Raw genomic sequence first — 17413 nt, forward strand, 5'->3', positions numbered from 1 at the left:
ACAATTCTGGAGATAGAAACAGGATGGAGTCGTTCCAGAGGGAGGCTACTAACATGGCCAGTGATCCTCATTCTACAGCACATGGGGATAGACTATTTCAAAGGTTTCCATGCACAGGGGATGAGCCTTTTTCAATGGAAGGGAGGTTCTAGAATAAGGGGGTCATGAGATGAGGGTGAAGGGGGTAGACTCAGGAGTAATCTTAGGAAATATTTTTTTTACAGAGAGGGTGGTGGATGTGTGGAATGACCTTCCAGTGGAGATGGTAGAGATAAAAACAGTATCTGAATTCAGGAAAGCATGGGATAAATATAGGGGAGCTCTTTGGAAATGTTAATAAATTAACATCCATTTTTTTTCTGCCATCATGTTGTATTGTCTATCTCAATACTCCCTAAAATAACAGCTGCCAACAGAGACGCATGGAAGTCTGAAAGCTAGTTTGGGCTAGGTCTAGTACCCTACTGGCTAAAGCGAGGCCCAAGGACCTATCCTACACTCTAGAAAGCAACAGGGACTGAGCAAATGAACTCCTGGCTCCCAGACCCAGCCTCCGCCTTCTTCTTTCATCATCCAAATTAACCCATACTGGCTCCCTCATCTCCCCCTTCAGTGTAAAGCCCGAAGGATTAAAGGAGTTTCTTTTAACCAGAACTTTCATCTCCAGCAAACTCCTAGGTTTTGATTTCCAAATCCTCTGATTAATTTATAGAAGCTTTTCTTTTACTGCCACCTTAACAACTATGTGAAATGCAAACAGGTCTGTGGCTTCAGAATATAGATAGGACTATTTGTATTTGATGCACCTGTCCATAGGACTTCTTCAAATACAAAAAATATATTTAAAAAAATCACACAGTGCTACACACAGAAGTTCCAGGCCTCCCCCCCCCCCCCCATTTCAACTTGCCCTTGGGTGGCCCCCATATTTTAAGTGTAACAGTCCTCTTAAACAAAATCACCTCATTAATATCAAACAGGCTTGAAAAAATGCAATCATTTGCACTATTATTTCACATCAAAGTTATTCTGCAAAGCAATTAGGTCTTTCAGTCTGAAATCACACAATCCCCCTCCTGAATAACATATGATGGGAAACCATTGGGACTGGTTGATCATGATTTGATGTTACAGTACGTTGACTGTGGTTCCTTACTCGGCTTGGCTTTGCCATGATTTCATGACTCTTTGACTGTAGTTGTTAACCAAGGCTGGTTATGGTTTACTGGGATTTGAAAATGTTTTGAGGGTGGCTCTTGGTCATGGTTGGGATTGTCCGACCATGACTTGACAATGTTTTGACTAGGATGGTTGACCACACTTTGAAAATATTTTGACTGTGTGTTCTTTTGGTCAATTGGCAGTCACGGCAAACCAAACCAGTTATTATTCCCCCCAAAATATACTGCAGTGCATAGTATTAGTAACCATATTATTCCCAAAGAAAATTGGGCCTTTTGTAGGTTCAGATATTTTTACTAGGCCAACATCAGAATATTGAAAAGGCATAATGTAAATCCCATATCCATACATCCCATTTGAAAAAGGCCAATATGATCCTAAAAATTCAGGTTCTACAACTTTGGACAATTGTTTTTATTTTGACCTGACAGTTTTGACCTGCTTAATTGGACCCAGACTTTGGATCTGGCACCATGGGTCTTCATTCACTAGTACCCTGGCATTTTTACCTCACTTTTATACAGTATATCCCCTCCCAACTTACTCTAGTCAAGTCATTGCAGACATCCTTGGCTGGGGGCCATGCCTCTCAACTCCTTCCCTAAACCTGGCCACTAGGGGTTGCTACTGTACAAGGACTGTGAGCCCTGGACTGGAGAGTGGAAGACCTGAATTAGAAATCAAACTCAGGTCCCTCCATGTGGCAATGCACAGCACTGGGCTGGCCCTGTATAATTCTTACACTGGTGCAATAAAAGTTATCACAGTGTACAAAGAATCCAGTAAAATATAGCAGTTTACATTCTACAGCTTAGGTGATGTACATTTCATCTTAGCTATTAGCTAGTAAGCATCAATCAGTACTTGTTCCCACGACATCATCAAACTCTGGAATACTTAAGATCTCCCTAGCTTTTGTACAGCCGGATTTATTTTGGCAGCTAGTGCACGTGCCCCACGCTGGCATGCAGCAACTTGTTCAAGATCATGCAGAGTCTGCTGGCAAAGCCGGGATATGAACATGTCACACCGTTCAATGTTCTACCATGCAAACCATGCTCCTAAAGGCAAAGGTGAAATCAAATGGAGAAAGGCTAAGAGAAGATATTAAAGGTACAAATGGAGAAGGAGAGACGAATGGTGTATAAACAGTTACCAAACTATAAAGAGCAGAGACTTTAAGCCATGCTTGTGAGCACAGGCCAGCATACAGTGGCACGGAGACACATACAAAGTGCAGATATTTTAACATGTTGTTATCTTCCGAAATAGACCGTTTCTGTAGAAAACAGCCAGCTGCCTTCCTCACATCTGCTCCTCTGGGAGGTTTCCTTTCATCCGCTGACAAAACCTTCCAGTTATACAAACCCCTCCCCAAAATGCAAACTGAATGGCCTCTAAAACAAAAATGTCGCCGCTCCTAACTTAACGTTAGTATTAATTGTGCTGCCTTGGTTTTCAGCAGCCTCAGTCTGGCAACTTTTAGAAGAAGCAAATGTACTATAACTAAGGGGGAAAACGAGGTGACTACACCCCCTTTATAAGGCTGATGCATGCTTCAGTATGCAAGCTCGGATCTCTGTGCAAAAGCATGCACAGAACGGACAGGCGAGCCCACGAGTTCCACCCCAGAACCAGCCTGTCGCGCGCCGATGACGTCACCGAGCCTCTCACCCTGCTGCTGAGGACGCTTCCTGCCCTTAAGATGCCGCAGGGACTGGTTCAGAGCAGCAACGTCTACTCAAGGCCGATCAAAGTTATTTTCTATGCATGAGGGACGTTTGCTTGCGAGGGTCCCTCCCATCCGCTAAGGATAGGCGTAGACCTAGGTTTGGAGATGCAAACCGCTTCCTCTCAGTCTGTGTGTGGGTTAAAGATATTTGGCCACATATTAGGTTGGTTGTGAAAAGCATCTTCTCCATTAACCGGCTACAGGCCGTGGGGCGAAAATAGCGGCCTGTGTACTGGCTCAAAATAACTGTATATTTCATATCCTGAGTAATTTTACTTGTATTGAAATGAGGAATTAAAGCTATGTGTGTGGTTTTATTTATTTTTTAATGTAGCTGACACTTTTTCATTGGTAGCTCAAGGTGAGTGAGTTATTTTCAGGCATTTTTCCCATCCTCATGGGTGTAATTTACTAGGATTTTCCCATAGACCCAGATGGGAGAAAAGCTTTAGTAAAGCAGGGCCTCAAGTTTGTAGCGGAGGCAGTGGAGGTTTTGAGTTTCAGTGAGGCTTGGGAGAGGGGGTGGCAGGGTAGGACACCACCCTGGATTTAGGTATAGGCAGCTGCCTCTGGTGTCTCAGAGTATCACAGACACCAGGTTAACATCTGGACCCCACCGCAGCAGCCAAATGAATTCATAGCAGGGCCTCCTGCATGAGTTTTCCATAGTAAGGAGTGACTTCAGGGGGCCCCCACAATGAATTTCCGTGGTTGTTACGCTGCATGGCCAGTACCAGGACAGAGGTGAGGAGGAGAGAGGGGGGATTTGTCCCCTTCCTTAGCATTGCCTATGGCCACACCCAATTTAATTCCAGGCCTGGGGAGAGAGAGAGAGGTGCCTCCTTGCCCCAGCACTTTCTCCCCCATACACATTCTGTCTCTCTATGTATCCTTCACCCCCTCGAGGGATATCCCCAGCACTCTCCCCTCTATCCCAAACCTGACTCCAGCATTCTCCCCCTTCCTTGATTTCAGTATGCTCCCCCCCCCTGACCCCAGCACTCTTCTTCCCTAGGTAAGGGACACAGAGGGCTCAGATTTCATTCACCAACCAACCAACCTCTGCTGACTGCTCCACCTCCTCCTCCAGCAGGCAGTATCCAGAGACAAGAAGGGGAGGGGTTGAGAATGGAGCTGCTCCCTAATCCAACCCCCTTCCCTCCTATCCTGCAGGAACCAGGAGAGGAGAGAGCAGAGCAAAGACGAGCTGCTCTGCTCCCTCCCTCCCTGCCAGGCAGCCAGCAGCTGAAGAGTGGGAGATATCCTTGAATTCCCTGACTCCAAGGAAGGTCCCAAGATTGCATACATGTAAGCACATTTTTAAAAAGGGTACTTAGCAATTTATCCTGGGCTTGCATCCCCTTGGGGAACATTTCAACCCTAGTGATGATATTTCTGCTGACTTGCATGCACTCCCTCCAGGTTTCTTGCAGATGGGCTTTGAATTCTACAGCAGCATTTCCCAACCGGTGTGCAGCGGCTGCAGGCTGGCCTGTTGGAGAGCAGCTGCTCCTGCTTCCCCTCTGCTGGCTTTTCCCTGCGGTTTAGTGAGCCCCCGCTGGCCCCGTGCAGTTCAGATTGCAGAGGGAGCTGGCAAAGGAGGAAGCAGCAGCCCTGGGTAAAGCTGCTCCCAGGCTTCTCCTGGTCAAGGACTGGGCTTAGGCTGAGGAAAGAGAAGCTGAGTGTGCCACCGGGGGTGGGGAGAGGGAAGGGAAGCTGAATGTGCCACCGGGGGGTGGGGAGGGAAGCTGAGTGTGCCACCGAGGGTGGAGAGAGGGGAGGGAAGCTGAATGTGCCACCAGGGGAGAGGGGAGGGGAGCTGATGATGCCAGGAGATGGGGAGAGGGAAGATGATGCTTCAAAGAGGGGAGGAGGAGAGATAAAGGGAGAGAGAAGATGATGCCAGGAAGTGAGGGAGAGGGCAGGTGATTCCTGAGGGTGGAGGAAAAGGGAAGGGAAGGTGATTGGCATGGAGGGGGCGTGTGGAGAGAGAGGGAAGTTAATGAAGATGTCCGGGGTGGAGGCAGAGGGAAGTTGATGCCAGGTGGAGGGAGATGGAAGGTGAGGATGATGGGGGTGAGGTGAGGATGCCAGGGGCTGGTGGAGAGGGAAGGGAAGATGATGATGATGCCAGGGGAGGGGAGTGAATATGATGGTGGGAAAAGAGTGACGGGAGCAGGTGATGATGTCAAGGGATGGGGGGAGGGAGAAGGTGATGATGATGCCAATGAGATGGGGGGGGGGGGTGAGGGAAGAGAAGAGGAAGTGGGTGGTGTGCCACTACAAAGTGAACCCTGTGCTGGGTGGGCCACGCAACAAAAGCTGCCCATACTCTTCAATCCTTTCTTCTTCTACTCAGGATCTCGAACCCAAACCCTGGCTCAAAACTCTGGTTCATCCATAGGTTTGGTGGCTTCAGCTTGCAATCAAACTATTTACTCTTCTGGGGAATCAGCAAAAAATCAAAACAACGTGTCACAGGCGCCAATAGAAAAAAACACCTCTACCCCTTAGCAGAAAGCAAATAGAATTCACTTAGCTCCAAGAAAAGCCCAAAGGCATCCAGTTTGTCATCCCCGATAGCCCATGAACACCCAATCTTCTTCCTAGGGCTCCTTAGTACCTAGAGGAGTTGAACCTGGGCAATCCATCGTCAATAACAAGACCATTAAGGCCCTTCTGGACTGGGAAGCTCAAGACAGGTCCTGTTCCCTTGAGTTCCCAATGCAGAAGACCCCCTCTTCATTGGAGAAAATTCAATGGTCCCCCTCCCGGAGATGTTACACCACAGTCACTTAAAGGCAGAGAGACATAATTACAGCCTCGAACCGCACAACCCAGGTTAAATACATATTTTACATAAGCACCACATATGACTTTTATTTTGCTTAATGAGCTTGTGCATACTGCTTGTAACTTTGCTGTATTGGGCCATGGCAGGATTACGCTGCTGTCCAGTCACCAGTCTAGACATCCTTCCCTCATGCTGACAACCTGATGGACGTTTCCAAAATACGGAAATGAGAAAAGCCATGTCCTACCCCTCCCTCCAACACCCTCCTACCAGTTAGAGTCATCTATTAAGTCTTGGCAAACTTTTCACCTATTATGGTTTGCAGAACTTGCACGCGACTATTTATTAATCACAGAGAATTTTAAAAAAGCAGAAATAATCCATCTGTTTCAGCTCAAGCTGTGGCTTCACTGCAGTCTGTATGTTAAATTAAGTCAACTTCTGTTGTGGAGAAAGCTATTATTAAGCCGTGATGGCAAGCTCCAGCTTCAGTCTCTTTTATATAATTTAATATTTTTAACAGCTCTACCTAGAAATTTCAAAGAAAACATCTTAATGTTGCTGACTCAAGGGCTACTTTATGTGACTCAGAAGGGTTCAGAATTGCCCTCCCACTGCTCCCTCATCTCTGACTTCCCAGGGCTTCTTGGTCATTGGTCACTTCTCCAGATCAAGTGCTTCCACCATCTGCGCTCTCAAAAGTGTTGCCCCACTCTAAAGGCTCGAGGTCGCTGAAGAGGAAGAAACTGCACATGCGAGACCAAAGCAAGGTGCAAAGATCAGAGTCCAGAACAACTCAACCCCCCGTAATGGCCTGGCAGGACTGTGCGTGAGTGAAGGAGGCGGATGGAAGAGAAACTTGGGTAGGGTTGAAGAGACAGGGGCCGCGAGAGCCCTACGTCTGCCCCTCTCTCCTATACGTTGCTTGGTAGGTTTTATTATTTCATTGAGATGTGCTCTTAGTTCTTTTTAATCGTATGTATTTAATATTATGGATGTTAGTGAGATGTGAAGGCAGAGGATGCTACATAAACATTGATAAAGATAATGTAACTGGATAAAATGCACTGGCCATGCTTTTAGCTTTGGACCAGGATTTCTTCCCGGGGGTAATCTTATCTGCACAAGGCCTCGCCCTTGCTCCACGATTGAGCAATGCTGGGATTATATCCACCGCTGAGATGATGGACTGGAGGCACTCAAGGGAGAATCAATGACTCTGAACTCCCTCTACCAAGCCAAATTCCAGCTCCCATGGTTTTCAGCCTTCGAGATAACAGAGGAGACAAAACCACTTTTGTCTTAAAAGTCTGAGGATCCAGTCTGAAGACGAGATGTCTGCCACCTCTTCAGTGAGTCCCCACAGGAGGTGCCACAGCCTGCAAAGTCTCCCGTGCCCTCCTGGACGTGCACAGGTACCAGAACTGCAGCCGAACGATCAAAGAAAGACAAGTAAATGAAGCCCTTTATTCCCCAGTCAGACCTGTGTTGGCAGCTTTGCAGGGCTTGATTTCCTAGAAAAACCCAGGCAGCGCCTCTGGATTCTCAGGGCCCAGTGAAATGAAAGGAAGGGACCTGGAGTGCGATAGAAAGTGAGAGCCATTTACTAATAAGAGAACACCTAATGTTGGGCTAAAAGTGCCGACTGCTGCGGGCAAGCAATCTGTCTCCGCTGGTAAAGGCAGGGATGAAAGATTCAGGGCTGCTCTGCTCTGTGGCCACACAGATTTCTTTTTGATATTCCATGCAGATTAATGTTAATTTGAAGCATAAGCACTCTGGGGCCTGCTTTACAGCACAGGACTCGTCCCCTCAGCTCAGCCCTGCCGCCGGGACCCGTTCTCTCCAGCAGGCGGCCTGCAGAGAACTCCTACCCCGCGCTTGGCCGATGTCAGCACAAATTTCATTACGTTCACCTTCAAATAAGCGGCAGTAACAATTGTTTGGGGCATTGGTAGAGCTTTGCTTTGACATTTATTTTGCTGGAAGGAAGAACCGAGATTTGCACGGGGCAAACCTAGCAGAGAATTCAGTCCTGTCCTGCCCTAGAGCAGCTCAATACATCTCGGTCCTTGCAGTCTCGTCTATTGAAAGGAACTTAGGAAACTGCATAGTCCTTAGAGACTGCTTAAATAATCTGCTAGTACCAGAGACAGGATATTAAGGAAGGAGTTTATGTACAAAGCCCTCTTGCCCCTATACTGTAACACTAGAGGAGCTCCCCTGCCTGTTTGTAATCTCCTGTCCTCTGCTCCCCTCTATACTGTAACACTAGAGGAGCTCCCCTGCCTGTTTGTAATCTCCTGTCCTCTGCTCCCCTCTATACTGTAACACTAGAGGAGCTCCCCTGCCTGTTTGTAATCTCCTGTCCTCTGCTCCCCTCTATACTGTAACACTAGAGGAGCTCCCCTGCCTGTTTGTAATCTCCTGTCCTCTGCTCCCCTCTATACTGTAACACTAGAGGAGTTCCCTTGGATGTTTGTAATCTCCTGTCCTCTGCTCCCCTCTATACTGTAACACTAGAGGAGTTCCCTTGGGTGTTTGTAACCTCCTATCCTCTGCTCCTCTCTATACTGTAACACTAGAGGAGCTCCCCTGCCTGTTTGTAATCTCCTGTCCTCTGCTCCTCTCTATACTGCAACACTGGAGGAGCTCCCTTGGGTGTTTGTAACCTCCTGTCCTCTGCTCCTCTCTATACTGTAACACTAGAGGAGCTCCCCTGCCTGTTTGTAATCTCCTGTCCTCTGCTCCTCTCTATACCGTAACATTAGAGGAGCTCCCTTGGGTGTTTGTAATCTCCTGTCCTCTGCTCCTCTCTATACCGTAACACTAGAGGAGCTCCCCTGCGTGTTTGTAATCTCCTGTCCTCTGCTCCTCTCTATACTGTAACACTAGAGGAGCTCCCTTGGGTGTTTGTAACCTCCTGTCCTCTGCTCCTCTCTATACCGTAACACTAGAGGAGCTCCCTTGGGTGTTTGTAACCTCCTGTCCTCTGCTCCTCTCTATACCGTAACATTAGAGGAGCTCCCTTGGGTGTTTGTAATCTCCTGTCCTCTGCTCCTCTCTATACCGTAACACTAGAGGAGCTCCCCTGCGTGTTTGTAATCTCCTGTCCTCTGCTCCTCTCTATACTGTAACACTAGAGGAGCTCCCTTGGGTGTTTGTAACCTCCTGTCCTCTGCTCCTCTCTATACCGTAACACTAGAGGAGCTCCCTTGGGTGTTTGTAATCTCCTGTCCTCTGCTCCTCTCTATACCGTAACACTAGAGGAGCTCCCTTGGGTGTTTGTAATCTCCTGTCCTCTGCTCCTCTCTATACCGTAACACTAGAGGAGCTCCCCTGCCTGTTTGTAACCTGCTGTCCTCTGCTCCTCTCTATACTGTAACACTAGAAAAGTTTCTCCATGTTATCTTAACCTCGTGGGCCTTGAATTGCAGAATTAGTGCAATTCTTCCAGATTTCACTCCCGCCTTGAGCAAATTCCCAGTCCAGCCTTTTGGGCTGCATGCATACACCTGCAGTCCGCTCCTATCAGTCTCTCAGCCATGGCAGCAAGCTTTACCATCCTTGGAAAGCAGTTAAACTGCGCAGGCCATGTGACCACACTTCTGGATGGAAGAGCTGCGGCCAAGCCCATTTGTTTCTGCTAACGCTGGCACACAAGGCCTGGTCTTCACTCGCTGCTTTGGACGGGCTGGTTCTGCTCCGAGCCATAACCTAGCCCCTGGCATTCAGGAGGCCTTGCTTACATGGATGATAGATTACAGTAATTATCTGCAACGGAGGCAGGAGATAGAGGCTTAAAGAGGGCAGCGTGCCCAGCAACCCTGGCACGAAGAAACGAAAGTGCAGCGTATCCCTGGCAGGGCTGCAGGTCGGCAGCTCATGGCCATAGTGCATTTATACGGCTCCCAAAGATCCCAGCGATTGAATTGCATCGCTCTCCGTGAGCCGTTCTGGTTCAGCGGCTAGGTCAGCAGAAAGGAGCCGTATTGTTTAATCTCTCCCCCCAAAAACTGTGAGCAAAAACCTTCAAATTCAGTCTGCCATGCCTCGGGAGGACACTACTTGATAAAAGTATTAAAAGGCTGTCGAGAGTCTTTATTTTTCAAACAAGGAGGAGATAAAAGAACCACCATGAGTCAGTGTGCAGCAGAACGGACCCAGAGCTGGCCCAGTGTTACAGGTCCAACCTGCAATTACACAACAGTCTCGTTATGGAACCAAACTTCTGTTACGGATCTTGGATATTGTTGCTGTTACAGAAGAGACGGGGTTTATCCGGCTAACTAGCTGAGCTGCACAGCGGCTCAATATCTACCTCTGAGTGGGGAAAGGGAAAAGGAAAAAAAGATGCTGGCACTTCCATTACACCGGAGTGGTCTCCAGCTCAGACAGATCTGGCCGAGGACATCCAGAAGGCGGGCAGCAAGGGAGAAGCAGTGCTCCTTGGAGATTTTACTCTACCAGTAGTATCCCTGCTGCACAATCTGCCTTTTGAGGAGCTCTTCTCAGGCAAGCAGTGGTGGAACCCACGAGGGGACCTGGTGCTCACAAATGGAGATGGTATCCGAGGATGACCAGTTGGGCGCCCATCGGAGCATCATACAAAGATCAAAGTCCTAGAAGACTGGAAGCAAATGAGACACCCGAGGTGGGCTAAATTTAAAGGAGCAATGATGAAGTAAATGAGGTGTGTACATGCAAAGGAAAGGAAGCTGTATCAATGCTCAAACTTAATGTGCAATATTATCAGAGGAGAGAAGACTTCAGCCAGCACAGGGTGATACATACAACACCATAATCATCACTCTCACAGTCTACTTATTGCTATTTTTGGTGGTGAAGCTTTTAAAATGTTCCTTTATAAAGGCCAAAAGGGCCTTCTGAAGCATCTTCTCTATTTAAAGCTTGCCTTTGCTGATGAATGCTCTCATTCCCTGCAAACCTTCGGATTCTGGTGTTTGCTGATTTTGTGGGTCAGGTTATTTGATATTATGCATGTGAATTGTAATCCGCTGAGATTTTCAGATCAGCGGAATATAAATGGGTGCAAATAAATACACGGCAGCTAAGGCCGAGGGAGGCATAAACAGCAGGAGGATAGGAGCTGATAATGCCTTCTGTACAGGTCTTTCAGGAGGCCTCGCCCGCTGCTGTGTTCACTGCTGGAGCCCCTGTCTCCAAACGGACACAGATAGGACGGAGGCGGTCCAGAGAAGGGTGACCAAAACGGCGTGGGGGTCTGTGCCGGAAGATTTCTGAAACGAGATGGAAGGATCTAGGATGGTAACATTGAAACAGCCGCGCAGGCGCCCAGGGACACGGCCATTTTAGAACATACACACGCATGTGCGCACATGGTGCAAATTAGGCTGCACGCGCACACATGTGCGCTCGATTTTAAGTGGGCACACCCAAATGCCGCCTCTATCACCTATGTGGGGGGATTTTACTAGAAACCCACGCTGACGCGATTACCAGTTAAACCACTTCATTCCCAGTTCACCCAGGTAAGGGATAGGGCTTCCTTTTCCCCTCTTAACCCCGATCCTTAAAACCCTGCTGACACGCCTACAATTTTTGGTTTTAGCACGTATGTGCCCTCCAGAGCAGAAGTAGAGTCACGCAGTGGGGGACCCAGGCGTGTGCTTGTGCGTGCAAGGGTTTACACGCACACTGTCGCACAGTTTTCATTTGTGTGCTCTCCGGGAGATACACGCATACACGGGCGGCTTTTAAAATCCGCTCGCTGCACGCCGGCCAAAAATACTCGCGCAGCTCCCAGTTCTGGTGCGTGCCAAGCTTTTAAAATTCACCTTTAAATGTGTCTACCCTGGAGGAGAGGAGAGACGGGGAAATATGATACAAATTTGAGAATACATGAAAGATTGCACAAGAAGCAAGCCTTTTCCAATGGAAACAATGAAGCTCCGAAGGGGTAGATTCAGGAACGGCCTCAGGAAATATTTCTTTACAGAAATGGAATGTCCTCCCGGTTCCGATACCGCTCGCGGGAGGGCCCGGCGAGCAGCTTCAGTCACCACTGCCGGCCGGACACTGGCTGAGCTCCTTTTGCGGCCTTCTGATGCTGCCGGTGGGCATCCGCTCTCCGCGACAGGAGAGTGACCGCCGACACTGCCTGCTTCCTATGCGGCCTCTCACCTACCTGATGCCGCTCCTGCTTCTAGTGCAGCCTGAAATACCACTGACGTTCTTCGACGTGGTCTGCTGCCAACCCAGGCGCGCGCACGCACGCAACTCTGCTCACAATTTAAAGGTACCATGGCAGGAAAAGCCCCATGGCCCCTCCTGATGATGTCATTGCTTCAGGCCTTGAGAAGGCCACTTCCTCTCTTGCTCCACGCCTACGCAGGATGTTCTGTGGTTACTGGGCCATCAAGGGCTCCTGTTTCTTGGCAACTGGTTCTTGCATCCAAGCCTTTAGTCCAAGTCTTCAGAGTCCTGTCCGAGTCTTCGTTGCTGGTTCGACTCTTCAGATTCTCTTCCGAGTTCTGAGTTCAGAGTCTCTGAGTTATGTCCTTGGTCTCCGGACTTCTTGTTCCAGCTACCTGCCTGTTCCAAGTCCTGAGCCCTCATCTAGTTTCATCCAGTCAATTTCCTGTCTGAAGCCTTGTGTCTGTTTTCAAGCCAGGCTTCAGCTTCTATGCCCTACTTCAGCCTCCGTCATGTCCAAGTCTCCAGCATCTTGTCCAGGTCACCTTCGAGACCTCTGTCTTCATGCTCAAACCACTTCCAAGCAGCAGTTCGAAAAGGCTTTCAGAGTGACCGCAGGGCTACCCCAGAGACCATCATGGATTGCTGGTTCTCAGTTCCTGGAGCGTGTTGAACGTCCAAGTGTTCTTGTTCCAAGTCAAGAGAGTTTCCTGTTCCAGCCAGCAAGTGCCTGGATGCGCTCGTCCACCAGCAGCGTGGCCCACAGCCAGCCCTGGGGTTGTGAAGGTTGCACCACGGCACAGGGACTCCCACTCACATCCATTTCCCAACACTCCCAGAAGAGGTGGTAAAAAATAGTAATGCAGTTCAAAAGGACATGAGATAAACCCAAAGGATCCCTAGAGGCTAGAGCAGGGTGCTCAAACCGGTCCTACAGGACCCCCCTCAGTCAGTCAGATTTTCAGGATATCCCTAATGAATATGCATAAGAAAGGTTTACATACATACATGGAATAGACTTAGTTTTTGGGTAATTGCCAGGTTCTTATGGCCTGGATTGGCCTCTGTTGAAAACAGGATGCTGGGCTTGATGGACCCTTGGGCTGACCCAGTATGGCATGTTCGTATGTTCTTACACAGAAGGTAGTGCATGCAAATAAGCCTCATGCATATTCATTAGGACAAGTAGGACTAGTTTGAGCATCCCGGGCTAGAGGATGGAAATGAAGAAAAGGGATTATCTGTGCTAATTGGGGTAACCTGCACAAAGAGGCAGTTACTACCCTTAACAGAAGGTATGGGGGTAACCTGCATGGAGCAGCAGTTACTACCCTTAACAGAAGGTATGGGGGTAACATACATGGAGCGGCATTTATTACTCTAAAAAATTTGCTGGGAAGCCTGAATTGACCACGTGGGTATTTTCTGCCGTCACTTACTATGTTAGAACCACCCTGATGTTCCGGGACTGACCCAACATTACAGAACCAAGCTGAAGGTTCAGAACTGTTCTAATGTTACAGAACTGACCCATTGTTAACGAGCAGTCTGAAATTACAGAACTGTCCAGTTAAGGAACCAAACTCATGTTACAGAATCATCCTGATGTTCCACGACTGACCCAACGATGCGGAACCGACCTGATGTCACATCACTGTCCTAATGTTACAGAACCGATCATCTTAAACCCAATGATACAGAACAAATATGAAAGTACAGAGCTGTCCGGTTCTGAGACTCAGCTCATGTTACAGAACCACTGTGATGTACAGGACTGACCCAATGATACAGGACCATCCTATTGTACTAAGGCCTCTTGTGCATGGTTTGCACAGAGCATTAAACGCCAGGCAATCCAGTCTTCCACCTGTGAGCTAAGACGTGCCCCGGGGGATTCGTTCAGTGGCTCTTGTCTTATTTCACTCGTTCTCTTTCGTGATTAACAGAAGCCTTCTGTTTATTTCCCGGTGCAGCACAGAGCAGCAGCGCCAGGATCCCTCACATTTCCCTGAAACCTGCTGAAAGGGAAGGTGAAACTGTTCTAGCACACCGGCGCACCCCGTGCTTGCTGCAGAGAAATTCCAGATGGTGGTGGGAGTGGAATTAGAACCTGGATCTATGTGTTTTCTAGCTCCATGCTCTACTCAGCACCCTTCATAGCTTGCGCAAGGCAGGGCAAGAGCTCCTGAGATAATTGCCAGCAAAACTGTTGCAGATCTACTCTTGGAACTTAGGTGTTTCCATCATCGGCTTATGAATATTGCAGCACCGTGTTCCCAGGCTTACTGCTATCTCCTTTCACCCGTCCTGGAAGGAATGGATTTGTCTGGCTCTCCTTCAGCCTCATGAACTCCACCCAGCAAAGAAGAAAGAGGTTTGCATCTGTGCAGGCTGCAGTTCCTGCCAACTGTACTTTCCAGGCTGGACTCTTGAGTGCCTGGGGGGCTGAATAGGGCAAGGATGAAGGGAGGAGGGCTTATGAGATCGTCGTCTGTCTGTCTGTCTGTCACTCCCTAATAAGTTTTATGTTTAGTGTCCTATCCACGCCATATTTTCAGTAGATGTCAGGGGGTCCAAAGGGATCCTGAAAGGGCCCTTTAGAAAAACTGTGCAGCCAATTCGTGTGGCCTTGTATGTGCACAGGGGACGCATGCAAGGGGTGGAGTCCGGGCAGGGTTGAGACTGGGGTGCCCCTTCACTGAACGCAAAAAGCGTCTGTGAATTCTTTTGGCAAGATTACGCACACCCAACAGCAAGTTCAGCTGTGCGGGAGGATAGTTTTCCTGGGATACATTTTCAAAGCAAAACTTATTTTTTATTTAAAAACACTTATATTCCGCCACCTGCAAGAATCTGTTCAGTGCGGATTACGATAAAACAATCATTTATTTATTTATTTAGTGCTTTTCTATACCGGCATTCACGATGGGATCGCATCATGCTGGTTTACATTAAACAGGGGGTGAACAATAATAATAAATAATAATAATCTTAAAATCAAGATAGTACAAAATGACATTCATATAAATAGGCCTAAATACTGTAAAATACTGAAAAATAAATCAAACCGGTTCACCAAAAGGCCTCCTCAAAGAGCACTTTCTCTAATGCCGTCCTAAACAATTTAAAGTCCCAGTGCTGTCTAAGCTCAACAGGCAATTTATTCCACTCAAATGCTACTACTGAAGAAATGACGCCTTCTGGTTTGAGCCCATGTGCACTTTCTGACCGGGGGAATAGCTAACAGTCGGGCGCCCTCTGACCTGAAAGCACGACCTGAAGTGTAGCGCTCTACATAATCTCTCAGTGCTCATGGAGAACGAGTCCTGAAAGCTTTACAAACACTGAATCTGCCCCTCCACTTAACTGGGAGCCAGTGTGGATCCCTCAGGACTGGGGTTATATCTCCTCTTCTACGACCCGGGCAGCCGCATCGTGTACCAAGTGCATTACAGGCGTTACCTTCACTTTGAACCCTGGTGGACCTGGGGCGCACGAAACAGCCCCCACCATCTCTAGGGGTCTCGAAATTCCTCTCCAGAGAGCTAGGAGGCACCAGCTGCGGCATTAACCATGCCCTCCAGGGCATTGCGGCAGAGCTGGTTTATAACACAGAGAAGATTTGTCTGCTAAAACAGAGCAGCAGTGATGTGAGCGGTGATGTGGGTGCATTGGGCTTCCAGTTGAGGACACCTGCCCAGAGTGACCCAAACTCCAATGAGCAGTGACCTGGCAGATCATAAAAAAAAAACCCCTTCTAATAAGACACGAAGGGCGACCAGAATCGGAGAGGAAGCTGCCAAGGCCTGATGTGGCTGCTATCATTCCCTGGGGACTGGTGCTGTTGGATGCTCATCTATCCCTGGTGGCTGGGCAGACTGGATGGGTCAGTGCGGTTTGTGGCTTTTTGCCCTCATTTACTGGGTTACTATATCAGCAGTCGAATCCTGCTATAACTCACCAGCTAAGGCACAGCAGTTCAGTTATCAGTTTGGCTCCCACCTGGACCGCATTAAATTACTGCCTGCACTGCACTTTTCCTAAGAATCAGGAAGCCTGAGTGCGGCAATTCAGTGGCTCTGTCAGTGGCCCTGCCGTGGGGGCTCCCGGCTCAGTGCCCAACCCTTCCAGTGCTCCTCAGTCTGCCGCAGGGACGCCCTCAGCTGTAATTAGCTCTGGCGTTCCAGTTTCATTGTTTTGACCTCTGCCTTTAACTGTGATTATTTTGTGTCAAGGTTAATTTTCAGGCGGCTCGATGAGGAGGGAGGAGGAGGAGACAGCGGTTAAGAGCAGAGGAATGGGGTCCTCCCTCCACCCGCCAGCTGCTGGGGGCTCTGTGCTAACCAGGAATGAAGGCTCCAGGCAGCCAGAACGGGGTATCTCATCCCCGGGGGGTGTCCTGGGAAAGGGGCGTGCAAGCCCTTCCAGAGCAGCAAAAGGGTCCTCACAGTGGCACTGACTTAAAGAAAATCCTCGATGAACTGGAGCAGACCTGCTCCATCCCGCACATAAAAGGCCCTTTCCTCCATGTCAGACGTGAGCCCCGTTCCAGTAAAGCGAGGAAGCTGCGGGCCGCTGCGTAACCTGCCCGATCCGAGCTCCACAGTGCACCAACGGGCCAGAGCGCCGAGGCGGGGAGCCTGGAAAATCCCCATCACGAGAGCCCGGGACTCATAGATGCTCCTGGAAACATCTCGCACCTCCTCTGGAAAGCTGCCCAGCCCCGCTGGCCCTTGGTTGTGATGCTGCCGGAGCTCACAGGCAGCAGAATTCGCTGTTGGCCTTCCCAGGCGGTGCTCGGAGAGATCACGTGGCCGGTGAGCGCCCGAAGAAGGTCTGGAAGGATCAGTACCAGGGTCCGGGGTGGGCCTGACCTGAAGGAAGAAAAAAAACTGTAAAAGGTTTGAAGGGTAGGGCTTTTCAGGAGCTGGAAGTGAGGGGGAAGGGCAGGGGTTTTTTTGGTGCTGAGGGCCACACCGGCTCTCAAGGCCTGGATTTAGGAATAAGCAACACAGGGAACTGCCTAGGGCGCCAGCTTTCCAGGATGTTAAAATCTGCAGGAGAAAGAGGAGCCTCCCCCTGCTTCCTCTAGGGCCAGGGGCCGGCACAGCTTCAAAGGGGCCACTGCCCTGGCTCTTCAGTGCAGCGCTGTGGCCGTCTCTCCGGGCTGGCTGCGTGCGGCCCCCGCCTCGCCTGGACTTCTGGTTCCCATTTGCAGCGTGTTTAGAGATAGGGCGCGAGCCCCCGCCGCCGCCCAGACTCTCAGCTTCTCCCCACCAAGCAGAAGGAAAACAAACACGCGGGCCAAGGCCTGATATGAAAGAGTTTAAAAATTAGAAAAAGCTGCCTTTGAGCGAGGTTTACATTAAAATCCATTTCTGTGACGGGCAGGCCCGCTGGATGTCTCCAGGAAACGGGAAGCAATGTAACAGAGCCACGGGCAGAGCTTTAAACAAATCCCCTTCAACCGCTGCTTTAGTCAAAGTGTTGGACGTAAGGTTAGAAAGCTCTGTTTCCCCCTCTGCCTT

The 17413-nt window shown here is 49.2% G+C and overlaps 1 protein-coding gene across 1 annotated transcript in view; it reads right to left on the minus strand.

The window, feature by feature from the left end:
- COL8A2 (collagen type VIII alpha 2 chain) overlaps window positions 1-17413 on the minus strand; it is a 94356-nt gene that overhangs the window by 21991 nt on the left and 54952 nt on the right. The window lies entirely within an intron of this gene.

The sequence above is a fragment of the Rhinatrema bivittatum genome, chromosome 11 (genome assembly GCF_901001135.1).
Source record: "Rhinatrema bivittatum chromosome 11, aRhiBiv1.1, whole genome shotgun sequence".
In the NCBI taxonomy this organism is placed as follows: domain Eukaryota; kingdom Metazoa; phylum Chordata; class Amphibia; order Gymnophiona; family Rhinatrematidae; genus Rhinatrema; species Rhinatrema bivittatum.